The following is a 15,815-nucleotide window of genomic DNA, read 5'->3' on the forward strand; positions in this document are numbered from 1 at the left end:
AAAAATCTAGACCTATATACACACAACACATAAACTGTTCAGAATTGCATGGTAGTTTTCAGCCACCATGGTCAAGTGTAGTGAGTAGAAAACTAACAAGGAAATAGAAACCTGTCTCCACCAGGACAACACTTCATTGTCTGAGAATCTATTGCATTCGTACGCAGTTGCAGAGAAAGAAACCCACATGGCACTCATTTGCTTTTTCTTTCTTTTTTTCCTTTTTTCAAAAATGTTTACTTATTTCTTTTGAGAGAAAGAGAGAGAAAGAGAGAGAGAGAGAGTGGGGGGGGCGGGCAGCAGAGAGAAGGAGAGAATCCCAAGCAGACTTCGTGCTGTTAGGGTAGAGTCCAATGCAGGGCTGGAACTCACGAGCCCTGAGATCATGACCTAAGCTGAAATCAAGAGTCAGTTGATTTCAGGGACACAGGGCTGTTTCAAGGACACAGGGCTGTGGAGAAGTGTTTCTAGGGAGCTGAGATGGTGTGATTCATGGGCAGATCCCCGGTAAGGAGACGACGCCCATGGGTGTCGACAAGCAAATTATTTCAATGTGTGTGTTTGTGATACGCAGGGCTGGCTCTCAGGGAGGCGCCGCTCCCATCTTTCTTGGCTTGTGGAGTAACTGGGTCTCTGGATTAGGCAGCAGGGAGCAGAGGAGTCAGGAAACCTCTCGCTACCTTTCTGAAAGTCTTCTGTGCTCTCTCAAGACTGCGCCCTGGGAAGAAGGTGATGCCCCTGCAGAAGAAACAAGCATTTGACAGAAACTCTGGGGATGGGTCTTGACTATCTGTTACATTGTTAATCTAGGAGGAGAAATTCTTTAAAGACCGGTATGGTTTCGTTTTCTTTTTTTGTTTTTTTCCACCAAAAATGTGAACACTAATTTGTACATCTTCAGCAAGCATGGCTGCTGACGTAGTCTCCCATTCACTCTTTGGGGGGGACAAAAGCCCCATGTTTAAATTGCGTTCTTTTTTTTTTTTTTTTTAAATTTTTTTTTTTTTAACGTTTATTTATTTTTTTGGGACAGAGAGAGACAGAGCATGAACGGGGGAGGGGCAGAGAGAGAGGGAGACACAGAATCAGAAACAGGCTCCAGGCTCTGAGCCATCAGCCCAGAGTCCGACGCGGGGCTGGAACTCACGGACCGCGAGATCGTGACCTGGCTGAAGTCGGACGCTTAACCGACTGCGCCACCCAGGCGCCCCTTAAATTGCGTTCTTACTGCCAGTTGCCAACCTTCAGATGTTGCTTTAACTACAAAAAATAGCAGCAAATCACTCCGTGGAGATATTAAATAGCATTTAGAGAACTGAAAGAGTCGACCTGCCAGGCTTGTTAGACTCAAACACGAGCCTGTGTAACTTCTGGGAGAATCTATGCATTTAGAGGACAGTGACAAATATGAAATGATCACACACTGCAAATTGTGTTGGCTTTGTGTGTGTATCTCACAGATTACAGGTTCCTATCCACACATGGAGAGAGTCAAGAAGTCACTTTGAATTCAGTTGTTTTCTTTTTTTTTTTAAATTTAACGTTTTTATTTATTATTGAGAGACAGAGAGACACAGAGCATGAGCAGGGGAGGGGTAGAGAGAGGGGGAGACACAGAATCCGAAGCAGGCTCCAGACTATGAGCTGTTAGCACACAGCCCAACGCGGGGCTCGAACTCATTGACCGTTTGATCATGACCTGAGCCGAAGTCGGTCGCTCAACCAACTGAGCCACCCAGGCACCCCCTGGATTCACTTCTGACTGAACTGTTGTTTTATGCAAATGGTTTCAGACAATGACTTTGTTAAGTGGTAATTGTCACCGAGCAGGATATGCCATCCAGTCACCGAGGGTGGCCTGAACACCCCTTGCAAACAGAAAGCAAAGGTATTGTGGTCGATTATCAGACAATGGAGAGATTTTAATCGCAAGGATGCAGTTACCAAAGTGCTTAAAAATTCCAGGACATCTTTGTTTAAACCATCCATATTAAACATCTTAAAAAATAAAGATCTTAAAAAATAAAGTACTTAATACTTTTTTCTGTAGTGAGAGAAAGCCTCAGAACTTTGTTAAGTGAGCACCACTATTCAACTTTATTCTTGCTCCTTTTTCTTTATCTACTCATCAAACATCTCAGAATTTAATAGAGATACTTGTGATTTTAATGGTGGGAGAACGAAGACGAGATAAAGATGATTAGACTAATAAATATAAAAAAAACCCCTTCACGTTGAAAGAAAGCAAATTCGACTATTTTCCTTGAGCGCTTCATGCACCAAATGGTTTGACGGTCTGAGCAGGCTTCCATAATTCATGAGATGGACTCTGGTTGGTGTTCATGATAGGAAATTGATCTAATTTTTATTGTTTTCACTTATGTCATGATTTAGGACTTTTCTAAGGAAAATCATCCTCATGTTTAATTCTTTCTGCTTGAGATGACTACTTCACACAGATTTTTTTGGGGGTTGTTTTTTGGTATCACTTTCTTTTTCAAGGAGTGTACTGTATAATCACTAAACTCCTCTATAATTACACGGCAAAGACGATGTAAATACGTAATTATGTTCATGCAGATTACTTGATAATTATACTTCCAGTTACCAAGTAATGAACAGAATAATCATCATGCAACTTGCAGCTCTTAGATTTTCAGCTTGGTCTTTGTTTTAAAAAGGGAGAGAAGTAGATAATTGCTCCATGGTTACATGGCACTTACATTGTCAACAGTCATGCGTTTGCGTTGTTATTATATGGTTATTTTTTACCTTGTAAGATAAAGTGGTACTGCTTTTTAAAGAAGTCCTTCCCTCCTCTTTTCAATAGGAAGTTCATGTCTCACACTGATGAATAGCAAAGCTGAGCTTCTCCTTTGTGGATGCCTTAATACACGGGGCGGTGCAGAACCAGAACTAGAAAGGTCTCTGAACTTATCTACGTCAGAAAAAAAAGCAAAAAAAATATATATATATAGAGAGAGAAACTGTATGTCAAGTTTTATCAGTGATGTACGAAACACATAGTTATTAATCCTAAATCCAGGAGACTCGCTCCCCAGCCAACAGTGATGTTTTGTTTGTTTCTTTAGCTTATCCACAGTACCGGTTACCCAGGGTTCCCTCCATCTGGTGCACGCTTCCTGCACCATTTCAGGAACCAGGTTTCAAGAACCCCTCTTTGGGCACATGGTTCCCAAACGCTTGTGTACATCCTATCTTTTTCTCCTTACCCTGGACACATGCCTTGATGATCGCACATATTTTAGTAAATCTTTATTCGATGTCCTGAATAAAAAAAACCTGTTAAAGTCTCTATGACCCTCTGGTCTTCGTCCGATCTCCAGAATCTGACACACAGCATGGGTACAAAGAGCTTATGGATACATTATCAATGATTAAATTAATTAAAAGATATGCAGATAGAAAAAAAACAGACATACAATATACTAATAATACATTACTGATTAATGAATTCCTAGATCATTACCTTTTGCTATTTCATTAGCCAATGACAAACAGCATTAGATCCAAGGACAAACAGCATTGCCTACAATTTCAGTATGGTTATCTCAAAAGCTTCGTTTCGTTTGTTTATTTTTATCATCACAAGCTTTCTCTTTGACTTTGGGAGCTTAATGAAGTTTCAAATAAGAAGACAGGACATTGGATCCATGCTTTCATATCATTGACCTGACATTTCTTTAACACACATTATATTTTATGCACTGTGATCAGCACCGAGGAGATTTTAAGATAGATTAGTTATTTTTCTATCTTTAATAACTTAACTAACCATTCACAAGGGAAGGAAGGACTTCTATTTTAAAATGAACTATAATATAAAGCAGAGGAAAATAAGAACTATAATACAAAGCAGCTAAACCGTGAATACTGCTTTCCCTGGTAATTTCAAGTAACTTTATATTTTACAAGCTACTTTTATTTTTTCCAGAGAAAATTGGCCCATGGCTGCTCAAATAAATGAACCTTTCATTTTGCATGACCCATATGTAGAGAATTTATAATTAATTTTGTTAATTCCAGAAATAAGAAAAACATACTATTGTGTTTCTATGCTAGCAAGCATTAAGTGAAAATAGGGGCACCTGGGTGGCTCAGTCGGTTAAGCGTCCGACTTCGGCTCAGGTCATGATCTCACAGTTTGTGGGTTCCAGCCCTGCATCAGGCTCTGTGCTGACAGGTCAGAGCCTGGAGCCTGCCTCCCATTCTGTGTCTCCCTCTCTCTCTGCCCCTCCCCAACTAGCTCTCTCTCTCTCTCTCAAAAATAAATGTTAAATTATTATTATTATTTTTTTTTAGAAAATAACCATTGCTTTTTTTGTTCTTCAGGGAATGTGAACTTCAAAAAAAAATTTCTCTACATTTTTTGAAGGATAATTTTATAATATTATAATTTGATGACCATTGGGAATTGGTGTGAAGCTTGCTAGAATCTCTTTATTAAATTTTAAACTCAAATTCATCAATGGCATCCGTAGATACCAAATGATTTTATTATTTTGTATTTGAAGTAATTAAAAGGAAAATAAACCAAAGCTAAGAATTTGTGCGTGAATCAAAAGATGGAAGAAAAAAAATCTAAATGGACATGAGAATGTAACATATAAAGACGACATTTAAATAATTAGGGAAAAATAGACACCTGGAAAAGATTACAACTCGATCTCTACGATCACTTTTATCGCAATATACATTAAAGTTACCCCAAATATTGAGCATAAGAAATCAAAATATAAAATAGGTGAAAGAAAATGTGAATAAACTAATATTAGAGTAAAAAAAAAAACTTATTAACTATGACCATCACAGAAAGATGGATATATTTGATCATATACACATTAAACATTCATTCAGAGCACAAAAGGAATGAATTTCTCAACATAGAAAAGCCTAATACTTCAATAGAAAATTAACAATATGAAGGGCAAAATAAGTGGCTGAAAGGTCACAGAGGAATAAACACACACAAAAAATCCTGTGAAATCTGCAAAAATATGCTTCCATGCTTGCCACAAAGAAATAGGAATGAAAACAATTGGATTGGAGAATACACTCTAGGGAGCCCGGTGTGGAGAATCCCATCATTCCCGATCACCGCATTTGGAATGTGCTGTGATTGGAATGGATCTCACAGCGTGTCAGTGTCGAGGTGGTAAGGCATATTAAAGCTCATCTCTGGGGAGAGAAAGCAGCTGGTTCCCTCACAAGCCTCAGCCCAGAGCAGTGTTTGGCGGTCTTCCGCCATATGCAATTGGTCGAAGCAGCGACAAGACCGGCGGGGACTCAATGGGACGGAGAGACAGATGGCATCTGTGCATGGGAGTGCAGCAAGTAACCTGCAGACATCTTTGGTCTTCTCTCTTCTCATAGATATATTTACGTGGGTATTAGGTCCATTTGACAACCTTACCTAAGGCTGTGTCTGGGCAAAGAGACCAGGAGGGAGACCAGAGACTTGAAATTAGAGGGGCACAGTTTTCACTTCATTCCCTTTTATGGTTTCTGATTTTTTTTTGTTTAATGTTTATTTGATTATTTTGAGAGAGAGAGAGAGAGAATCCCAAGCAGGCTCTGGGCTGGAGCCCTACATGGGGCTTGAACTCACGAACTGTGAGATCCTGACCCAAGCTGAAATCAAGAGTCAGATGCTCAACTGACCGAGCCACCCAGGTGCCCTGGTCTCTGAATTTTTTAAACATTATGTATGTTTCATTAATTTTTTGATAACATTTAAAAACGTTAAAACATTTTTTAAGCACATTAAAAAAAAGGCGGGGGGGGGGCTCAGTGGGTTGGGCATCTGACTTTGGCTTAGATCACGATCTGGCAGCTCATGGGTTCGAGCCCCACGTCGGGCTCTGTGCTGACAGCTTGGAGCCTGGAGCCTGCTTCCCATTCTGTGTCTCCCTCTCTCTCTGCCCCACCCCTGCTCATGCTCTGTCTCCGTCTCTGTCTTAAAAATAAATAAACATTTAAAAAAATTAAAGAAAGGATTTAATCTGTGTACATTAGCATGGGAAGCTCTCCAAGCTGCAGTAGAAAGTGTAAGAAAAGCAAATTGCACCACGGCGTATAAAGAACTCTCATACTTATTGGAATATAGGTGCTGACGCTTCAGTTGCGTATATGTGTGTGCGTGCGTGCGCGCGCGCGCGCGTGTGTGTGAGCTGGGTAACACACAGGGTGAACATACATGCCAACGAGCAGAGGCCCTAAGCAAAGTCGTGGGGGCAATGAGGCAGAAGAAAGAGCAAAACGCTGTTAGTTGCGAGTAGCATCCACATGTGGGCAGTGGGTTAAGGCCTCACCATGTGGCTTTTCACTATCTTCATCAAAACTGCCACCGTGCTACAACAGATCAATGAGCCTTTCTCTTCTCGTGGTGTGTGGCTAGGTGCACACAGGAGGCCGATAAGAGCTCAGAACCCGGGCTGACTTGGAGCCACCGCTCGTTGAGAACACAAGGATTCAACACACAGATACACTCAGGCACCATCTACAAAAAAGATAAGCCTCTTATCTCCATTACGAGAATTTAAACTTCTGTCTTAGAGTGAAGTCGCCCGTCTGCTTCTGGTTTAAGAAGCGAACGCAGGCCTCTAACAGACTTCTGAGACATCCCGGTTGTAAACTCCAATAATGAGTAAGGCAGGCTCGGCCCCGTGAATCTGCCTGCAGCCCGCCAAGCCACCGTGAGAATCTGCCCTGTGCCGTGAGCTTACGGGGTCCTCTGTATCTTCACCCCTGGTGGTCCTGGAAGCCGAGGCAGAATCTTTCAGAGGCCCTTTGTTTCGGATCCAAGACCGAAGAAGGGGACGTCACCCTTACTTTAGTCATAAGTCTCTGGCCTTCTACCGGGAGGGCGGTGGTAATCCTCTAAGTACTGAGGTTCAGCCTGAGAAAAGAAAGAAGAAAACAAAATACTGAGAACGTGGCAACTGTTCTCTGCATTTGCTGCCGTTGACTGACCCCACAGGCCTGTGGCGAGTGACCTGAGATTCCGAGAGACAGACCCTCCCCCTGTCATTTGGCATACCTTGGTCTCTTCCGCCCCCGCTGACTCTTGCCTGTGACCACTCTAAAGTTATTGTTCCTATGTAGCCTTCAAATACTGGAGAGTAAGAAGGACGTCTCATTCCTTGAAGAGCTAAGGGTGAAAGTCACGGGGATTACTGGAGCTTCTCCGGCACAAATTACATGCGATGGAATGAATATGTGTTTGGTAGTCCCAGGAAAATCTTTCTTTGCCCGTTCTCATGCTTTGGGTCACTGAACGGTTCAATAAATATTGATGAGTGAGGTGTGAAATATTCCACTGTGCTACAGAACGTTAGTAAAGGCAGAAATATCTTACAACGTTGATGCCAAAATTCTTAGCCAGGATCTATCGTAGTCCACGGCGGGTCCGTAAGTCTCCTAGGACTATGTGCACAGTGTGCATTTGCGATTATATGCGTTTTGTTTTTTCTCCAGAAAGAATCTCTCTCATTAACTTCTTAAAGGGGACAGTTGCCCCATAATAGGTTAAGAGCATTCTGCTGAAGTAGTTTATGGTTCTTTTTTTCAAAAAATTTTTAACGTTCATTTATTTTTTTGAGAGTGACAAAGACAGAGCATGAGTTGGGGAGGGGCAGAGAGAGAGAGGGAGACACAGAATCCGAAGCAGGCTCCAGGCTCTGAGCTGTCAGCACAGAGCCTGACGCGGTGCTCGAACTCACAGACGGTGAGGAACTCAGGAGGTACCTGGGCTGACGTCGGCCGCTTAACTGGCTGAGCCACCCAGGTGCCCCTGAAGTATTTTATTTCATAATTATTTTTGATCAAATGAAATAAGAGACTTTAAAAATGCTTAGACAAGACAAAGTCCTGTACACATATAAATTATTAGCACTTGGGTAGAAAGTGCCGTGTGTTACTAGTGCAAAATCATTATTTTCTTTTGGCGTGAAATACAGCTATGCGCACTGAGTGTAATTACTTGTGGTAGGAACTACTTAGTGTTGTTATTTAACTCACTAACCACATCTGATAGAACTCAGACATGAGAAAGTCTGATGTGTCGCTTCTAGGAGCAATGCGAATGTAAAACATAGAGTTATTCTTTGCCAGAAACATTACTTAGGACAGTCGCCACCGTTTTGTTTTTTTTTTTGTTTTTTTTTTTTTTTACATTTTCGAACTTTAAACACTCCATTTGTTTAGATAGTTAAGCCTTTCGGTTTAAAAATAAAAAGTTCTGGGGTGCCTGGGTGGCTCAGTCAGGTGAGCATCCGACTTCAGCTCAGGTCATGATCTCATAGTTTGTGGGTTCGAGCGCCGTGTCGGCTCTGTGCTGACAACTCGGAGCCTGGAACCTGCTTCGGATTCTGTGTCTCCCTCTCTCTCTCTGCCTCTACCCTATTTGTGCTCTCTCTCTCTCTCTTTGTCAAAAATGAATAAACATTAAAAAATTGAAAATAAAAGCTCTTTCACTGGTGGTCAAACTAGTTGACGCTCTTGGATTGACTGCTTATTAGAAGCAAAGCGGTAACCAGTTTACACACAACATCTTTAAAGCTAGAAGAATCCCAGAGGCGAATCCGTCGGGACAGACTAGGTTATGTTGCGGTACAAAAAAAATCACCAACACTCAGTGGCTCACGACTGTAGCGATGTTTTTCTTCTTTTCATTGTTCATTCTACAGGTCCCTTCCGAGTCATCAGGGGCTCCGCTCCACATCATCTCCACTCAAGGGCGTCGGCTGATGGAGCCTTCTTGATCCGCCTGGAAGGTTGCTCACCACCGTGGCAGTGGAAAAAACAGCCAGCAAATGCGCACACTGGCTCTTGAGGCTTTCTGACTCTAAGGGGCACATGGCGTTCGTGTTCACATCTGTTGGCATCAGTTAATGACATGGCCGTTGCCCAGTTTCAGGAGAATGGACGTCCCATCAACCCTATGGTGTGTCTACAGGGGGACAACGGGGATATTGCTGAGCAAGAGAGGGACAGCCCTAGCAGAGGCAATGTTATTTTGTTTATTTTACAAATGGCTAAGGATCAGGGGGTTTGAGTAATGTGGCTAAGAACACCAGCTGGAATTTGGGCAGCATGCAGGGAAATGAAGAAAGATGTTACTATTAAGAAATGAATATTGGGGCACCTGGGGGGCTCAGTCGGTTAAGCGTCCGACTCTTGGTTTCAGGTCAGGTCATGGTCTCATGGTTTGTGAGTTCGAGCCCCACATCAGGCTCCATGCTGACAGTGTAGAGCCTGCTTGGGATTCTCTCTACCCCCCCCCACCCCCTCTGCCCCTCCCCCGCTCATGCTCTGTGTCTCTCAAAATAAATAAATAAACTTCCAAAAAAAGAGAGAAATGATTATTGGAAGGTATGAAAATACAATCAAACTTAACGTCGATTGAATGACTTAGAGCATATTCAGGAGGGAATTAAATGGTTCAGCTTTCCAGTGTAGCAATGACCTTCTCATCGTGGACCACGTGGTTAGGTGCTGTGAGCTCTCCTAAGGACGCTGAACTTCCTCCTCAGCCCCCAGGAGAGCTCTGCAACCTTGGGCAATCACCCAAATTCACCAAGTCTCAGTTTGTTTCTCCCAGGTGGGGTTATGGGTTCGCAGATAATGTTCTCTGTGCTGACAATGTACATACGAAGTTGAATGCTTGGCTCCCGGGCTGGCTCTGACTTCTAATTCTTCTTTTTCTGTTTTTACAGACGAACCTGATATCCAGTGAATGGATTCATGATCTAACCTTATTTGTGATTCTAGTATCCCTTATTAGACCCCCAGTTTTTACAGCCTTATTATAACTCAAAAAACTTCAAGTACTCTCAGAGATTTTTTTTCACTCCTTAAAAATAATCCCCCTCATGTGATTTTTATAAGTGCAATCCAAAATTGAGCTGCCGGTCTTGAAAGTATTTTAAAGCCATTATTGAAAAGTTGTATTCTTTTCAATAAAAAGTTGTTCAACAATTTGTGAATATTTGATGAAACAGAAATGGCATATTGGATATCGTGGGGTTGCGGAGATGCATGGATCACTTCCTACCCTTGAAAGCCTTGATTCATCCTGGAGAAAACTACGAAAACGTTGTAGAAGCTATTGGTTACTTAGAGAAATAAAATATTGCCAACATACAGAGCCATTTGACCAAAAGTTTCTTCTTGAAGAAAAGGAAACCTGAAATAAAGATGCACCATATGTATGCCTTCAGTTTTCCCAGAAAATGTTTTCAAGGCATAGTTTAAGCAGATATTTTAGGGAAGCGAAATAAACTGGAGAGAACGTATTGGATCAACCATTATGATGCATTTGGATTAGACGGAAGTAAAAATCCAAGAAGACTGAGATACAGAATTACTTTTGCCCTCTCTACACTCTCCCCACCGAGGCCTGCCTGCTAGTCTCTTCCGCCGATTCTGAATGGGTATCTCCCTCAGTCTTTGTCACTTGGCAAGGGGTCAAGTGATTGAGAGCCTCATGGTGGCCGGTGGCCAGCTGGAGGTCGTGACGCCTCACGGCATTTGATGCATCACTTGTGATGCATTTGACACAAGAGGCAAGAGCCTTCATCAACAACGGAGCCCTTCCACAGCCGAGGAAAAGCCCTGGTGTCCCAGGGAAATGCCATGCAAAAAAACCTCTGCATCGCACGGGCTGCCTTTAAAGAGGGGCAGACTGGCGTGTGTACCTTCCTGAACGCTGGCCGGAATTTTTATTTGCAAGACAATATTGGAGGGGACTTGGGAATTTTTTTTCTTTTTTTTTGCAGTTTACCTTTTTTTTTAAATGTTTATTTTACTTTTGAGAGAGAGAGAGAGAGACAGAGTGCCAGCTGGGGAGGGGCAGAGAGAGGCGGAAGACACAGAATCCGAAGCAGGCTCTGGGCTCTGAGCTGCCAGCACAGAGCCCGACGCGGGGCTTGAACGTGTGGACCATGAGACCGTGACCTGAGCCAAAGCAGAACGCTCAACCAACTGAGCCACCTGGGTGCCCCGCATTTTACATTTTGAAGCAGTCATTGCAAAGAAATTATATCATACTAACATGGCCTATCCAGACAAACGTGGCCCTCTCGGAATTAAATAAGACTGAATAAGGTAAAGAAGTAAAAGTGCTTCGTCAGCTGTAAAACACTACACAGCGTTGTGTTACGTCATTATGATTTGACTTACGGGTTTGACTTCACATGACCAAAGAGGCGATGGCATTTGGCTGAGAGCATCTCCTTTGCCGCGTGTGAAGGGCCAGTCAGGCATCTCACAGCCACCAAAGCAAGAAGATGTATCCGCTAAGCAAGAGGTCACTTTCCAGAGCTGGCTCCCAGGATAATTGTGTCAGTATTGTGATGAGCGGACTGAGGTGCGTCGCATGACCTGTTATCCTATCCCTGCTCCCTCTCTTTGCCTTGCCCTCGTGTCCCAGTCGGTAAGCGATTTCACATGTGGGGTTTGTTCCACGGTAATAGCTTAAGGTGGACAGGACGAGGAAACTCAGCTCCATTTACACAGATGAGTAAGTCAAGTTTTAAGTTTACTTATTTAGTTTGAGCCAGATAGGGAGCCAGTGGGGGAGGGGCAGAGAGAGAGAGGGACAGAGGATCTGAAGCAGCCTCTGTGCTGACAACACAGAACCTGACGCGGGGCTTGAACTCGCAAACCGCAAGATCATGATCTTGGCACTGTAAGCCTCAAGAGGGCAAAGACCAGGTCTGTTTTCTTCGCCTCTACATTTCTGTGACTTAGCATTCTGGTCACCCAGAGAATGCGCTGTATCGGTCTACACTGATTGATTATGTTCAGATTATCATTTCTTTTAACTCTGTAAAATGGAATGTCTGGGGGAGGGAAGAAATATCATTAAGGAAGTGCTTATCTTTAGGGAACCTCTTCTCTAAAACGGTGCTAGCCCTTGAATAAATGGCAGAGTTTTTCATTCTGTGGGGTATTTTATCATCAAGTTATTCAGTTGAAAGAGGCCTTTTATACTCCAAAGTCCAGGAAATAAAAAAGTATCTCATCTGTCAATGAAGCATATGAAGTCGAGCGTGGGGCTCACTTAACATTTGCCACTTCAAAACGTTTCTGAAAAAAATAAATCAACAATTATACTTAAAGATGGGAAACAGCTCAACTTTGAGAAAAAGAAATTATAAGCATCTGGCAGGAATTTGGATCCCTCTTCTTGCCCTTGACCTATCTGTATTCTACCCTCCCTCAAGACCATCTTACTGCCCTTGCCACCGCATTTGATCATTTCCCATCTATGGCTCGTGTTGCGTATGCCGTAAAGAAGTCGGAATTGAGAAGATAAGCCAAGTCTGTTTTCCAGGAAGGAAAGGAACAGGAAGGTAAGAGAGCCTTTGTCTCTGAGAATGTGGAGGAACCAGACCTCACAGGGACGTGGTTACTGAATCTGAAAAGTGAAATGAGGGTTTTATCAGAGACCAAAGCCAAGTCTGTTTGTGGGAACTTGAATACAAATAAGAAAGATGGCCTCTCTTCTAACCTGGTTTCCCTCACTGTAGAGACCCCGAGGTCTACACCGGGGTTTCCCAATACCCTCGAGTGAGCAGTGAATGGTCTGAGGAGCTAAGGCACATGAGTGTGTGGGAAGGAGTGGGGTGGGGGGAATGCACATGAAGCTTCACCCTGAGTGCCAAGAGAAAGCTGGAAGCAGAGGGCTCAGTCTGAATTCGGTTTGGGACCCTGTGCCCTATCAGAATAAAACAAGCCTTTTGGTAGTTGAGGCAGAGGGGGAGGTTCTGAGTCTAGCTCTGTCAGCTGTCACGCAGGTGGCTGGGATCCTTGTCATGTGGGTGATCCTTGGGGATATTGTAGAAGATAGCTAACACTGCTGGCCAGAAATCTTGCTGGGGACATGGCCATGGTGTTGGTGCATGGGCCAGCCCGGCCAGGATACAAGGAGATTCTCAGGTGGACCTGAGTCTCCCAACAATGCCAGCAAGCCCAGGTGGGGCTGGGCCAACGGGCACCCCGCCTGCTTCTGATCCAGCCCAGAAGGAACTGATCAGGAGCTCACCAGCTTCAGGCGTCCCCAGCACACAAGGGCATGCAGAGTCATGCGGGGCACCAGGGACATTTTTCTCCCTAATGGTCAGGTAGGATGCAGAGAAGGACGCTCATGGCAACGTCCACGGCAGCCACAGAACAGCTGTTGTTGTTGGGAGCAGTGGATGGGTAGAAGAATTTAAAGAGTTCTTTAAAGAATTGACCTTCTGGGGCGCCTGGGAGGCTCAGTCGGTGGAGCGTCTATTTTCAGATCAGGTCACGATCTCATGGTTCGTGGGTTCGAGCCCCATGTCGGGCTCTGTGCCGACAGCTCGGAGCCTGGAGCCCACTTTGGATTCTGTGTCTCCCTCTCTCTCTGCCCCTCCCCTGCTCTCTCTCTCTCTCTCTCAAAATTAAATAAACATTAAAAAAAAAAAACAAAACAAAACACTTGACCTACCTGAAAGGGGTTGTTGTGAACTGGGAGGAGATAGAAGCAGACAAGATGGCACCAACGGGCCGATGTGTTTCTCTGGCCCTCAGTGGAGCTCGAGGCTGCAAGAAAGATGAGCTCAGTTATAGACAAATATGCAAACCTCACTTTCTTTGCACACTTGAGTGTGCTAAATACATTTGTGCCACACGACCTGGGTGCCCTTTTGAAGCTAAGAAGTCAGGTGGAAGATTTGGTGTGAAGCCGTGAAAATAATTCACCTCTGTCCTATCAGATCTCAGAGAGTTACGAACCCATTTGGAAGATTGTATAAATGGATGAAAAAGCCAAGGGAGTTTGAAGGTTCATTTCCTTTTCTAAGGTTCGTGAAGAAAACATGGCTCGGACGTGAATTACCTAGACCGAACGCATGGAGCGGATGTGCATACTATTTGTGGCTACAGTTATGCTTACGTATTTATAAGTCAATACACACGTTAAAAATATTTTTTAAGTTTATTTTATTTTGAGAGAGAGAGAGAGCTCACAAGTGGGGAAGGGGCAGAGAGAGAGGGCGAGAGGCCGGAGTGGGGCTCAAACCCGTGAACCGTGAGATCATGACCTGAGCCAAACTCAAGAGTCTGATGCTTAACTGACTGGGCCACTCAGGCGCCCCCATTCCTTAAAAATATTAAAGAAGAAGGCAGAGCTCGAGCGGAACTGAGCGTTTCTCACCTGGCCTACAGCACAGCTCCCAGACTGCCCCGCTGTGATCGGATGTTACATCCGTCACCATTTTGTTCCTTCCCGCTTCACTCCATTACATGCCGGATGATTAATAAATGAATGAATCCCGACTAACTTAACTAAGACACACCTGCTGAAAGAACCCCGATTCCTGAGACAAAAGAAACTTTACTGATTTGCAATCTCTTCTTAAAATGCTACAACACATTAGAGGAGAAACAAACGAATATCCGGTGTGTGCATGGGAGGAATACGTGTTTGAGGCATTTTGGATTGATCTCAATAAATAATATCACCACCTTGGAGTGATCATTATAGCTTGCAAGTGAAACCGGGTGGATACCAACTTAATGGAAAGTTAGCATTATTAAGAAGGACCCAGCTTAATACAGCGAATAATTCTGCGTCTAGCTCTCAGGCGGGTTCTGATGTTGGTTGGTGTACCCTGGGTTAACATGGTGAGATAAAGTCACACCGTTTCATTGAATTAGGATTTCTGTTATAAGTAGTCAAATCCCTTCAAATGCCTTTCATCAAAAGGCCACTTTATTCAGATGGGGGTGAGTTTTACTTTCGCTCTTCCTTCCAGGAGAAAGAGAAATAAAGAAACACAAGTTGGCCGATCCATCTGGCCTTGGTGAGATTGTTCGCCCGTCCGCTGTGAGCTGGGACGCCCCCCGCCCTCCCTCCTGCACTCCGGGTGTAGACTCTCTATCACACAGAAGCCTGGCCAGACAGGGTCAGTGTAAGTGAAAGTGTGGAGATTAGTGAGGGATTTTTAAAAGCACCAGAGAGGTATTATTAATCCTTTGAAAGTGTGAGCCTCTCTGATATGGCAGTCGGACTCCTGGGGGAATGCACACAGCATTCTGTGCACTTGATAAGGAGAGTGTAAAGTAAAATGCAATGAACCTAACGACCCAGAAATTATTATTAGAGGAAATTAATACCATCTTCAGGAGATTCGTGTCACTTAACCGAGCATTTGAAAGAAGCAAAGACTCCTTTATACCGAGCTGCCTTTCATTTTAAGCATAAACACATGCATTTACATTCTATCACATGAAGATTAAAGATCTGGCTTTGAATTAGCAAAGGCTGTTTAGCGGCCGGGCGGGAGCCACGAGGCAGTTGTGAGTGGGTTCCTGGGAGATGTGGGCCTTCTGGAATGCTTCTTCTCTACTCAACCCTCATGTAGTCTTTGGGGCACGATTTCGATCCTTTCCAAAGATCGTGTCAGTGTTGGACTCTTGGCAGAGGAGAAGCGTCCGTGGCCATATTCTCCTACGTGACGCTGGGGTGCGACCTGTACAGAGAGCCCACCTGTCCCCCCCACCCCCCCACTCATCTGTCCATTGGCAGGGGCTGAGAGAGGGGGCTGTGCATGCAAGAGCTAAGATGTGATTTCCTTCAGCAAGGCTTCCCCTCATGGCTCCCATTGCTTCTGGGGCCCTTGGGAAGGAGCCGCCCCCACATCCTTCGAGAGCTAAGAAATGGAGACCCACTGTGCTTCAAGTTTTATCTGGGTCGGAGATAGAGGCCCCATCCTGCTGGGATTTTCCAGAGAGCGCTCAGCAGCTATGGTGGGTAAACACTT

This window comes from Puma concolor, chromosome A1 (genome assembly GCF_028749965.1).
Source record: "Puma concolor isolate L17-30 chromosome A1, mPumCon1.1.hap2, whole genome shotgun sequence".
Lineage (NCBI taxonomy): Eukaryota > Metazoa > Chordata > Mammalia > Carnivora > Felidae > Puma > Puma concolor.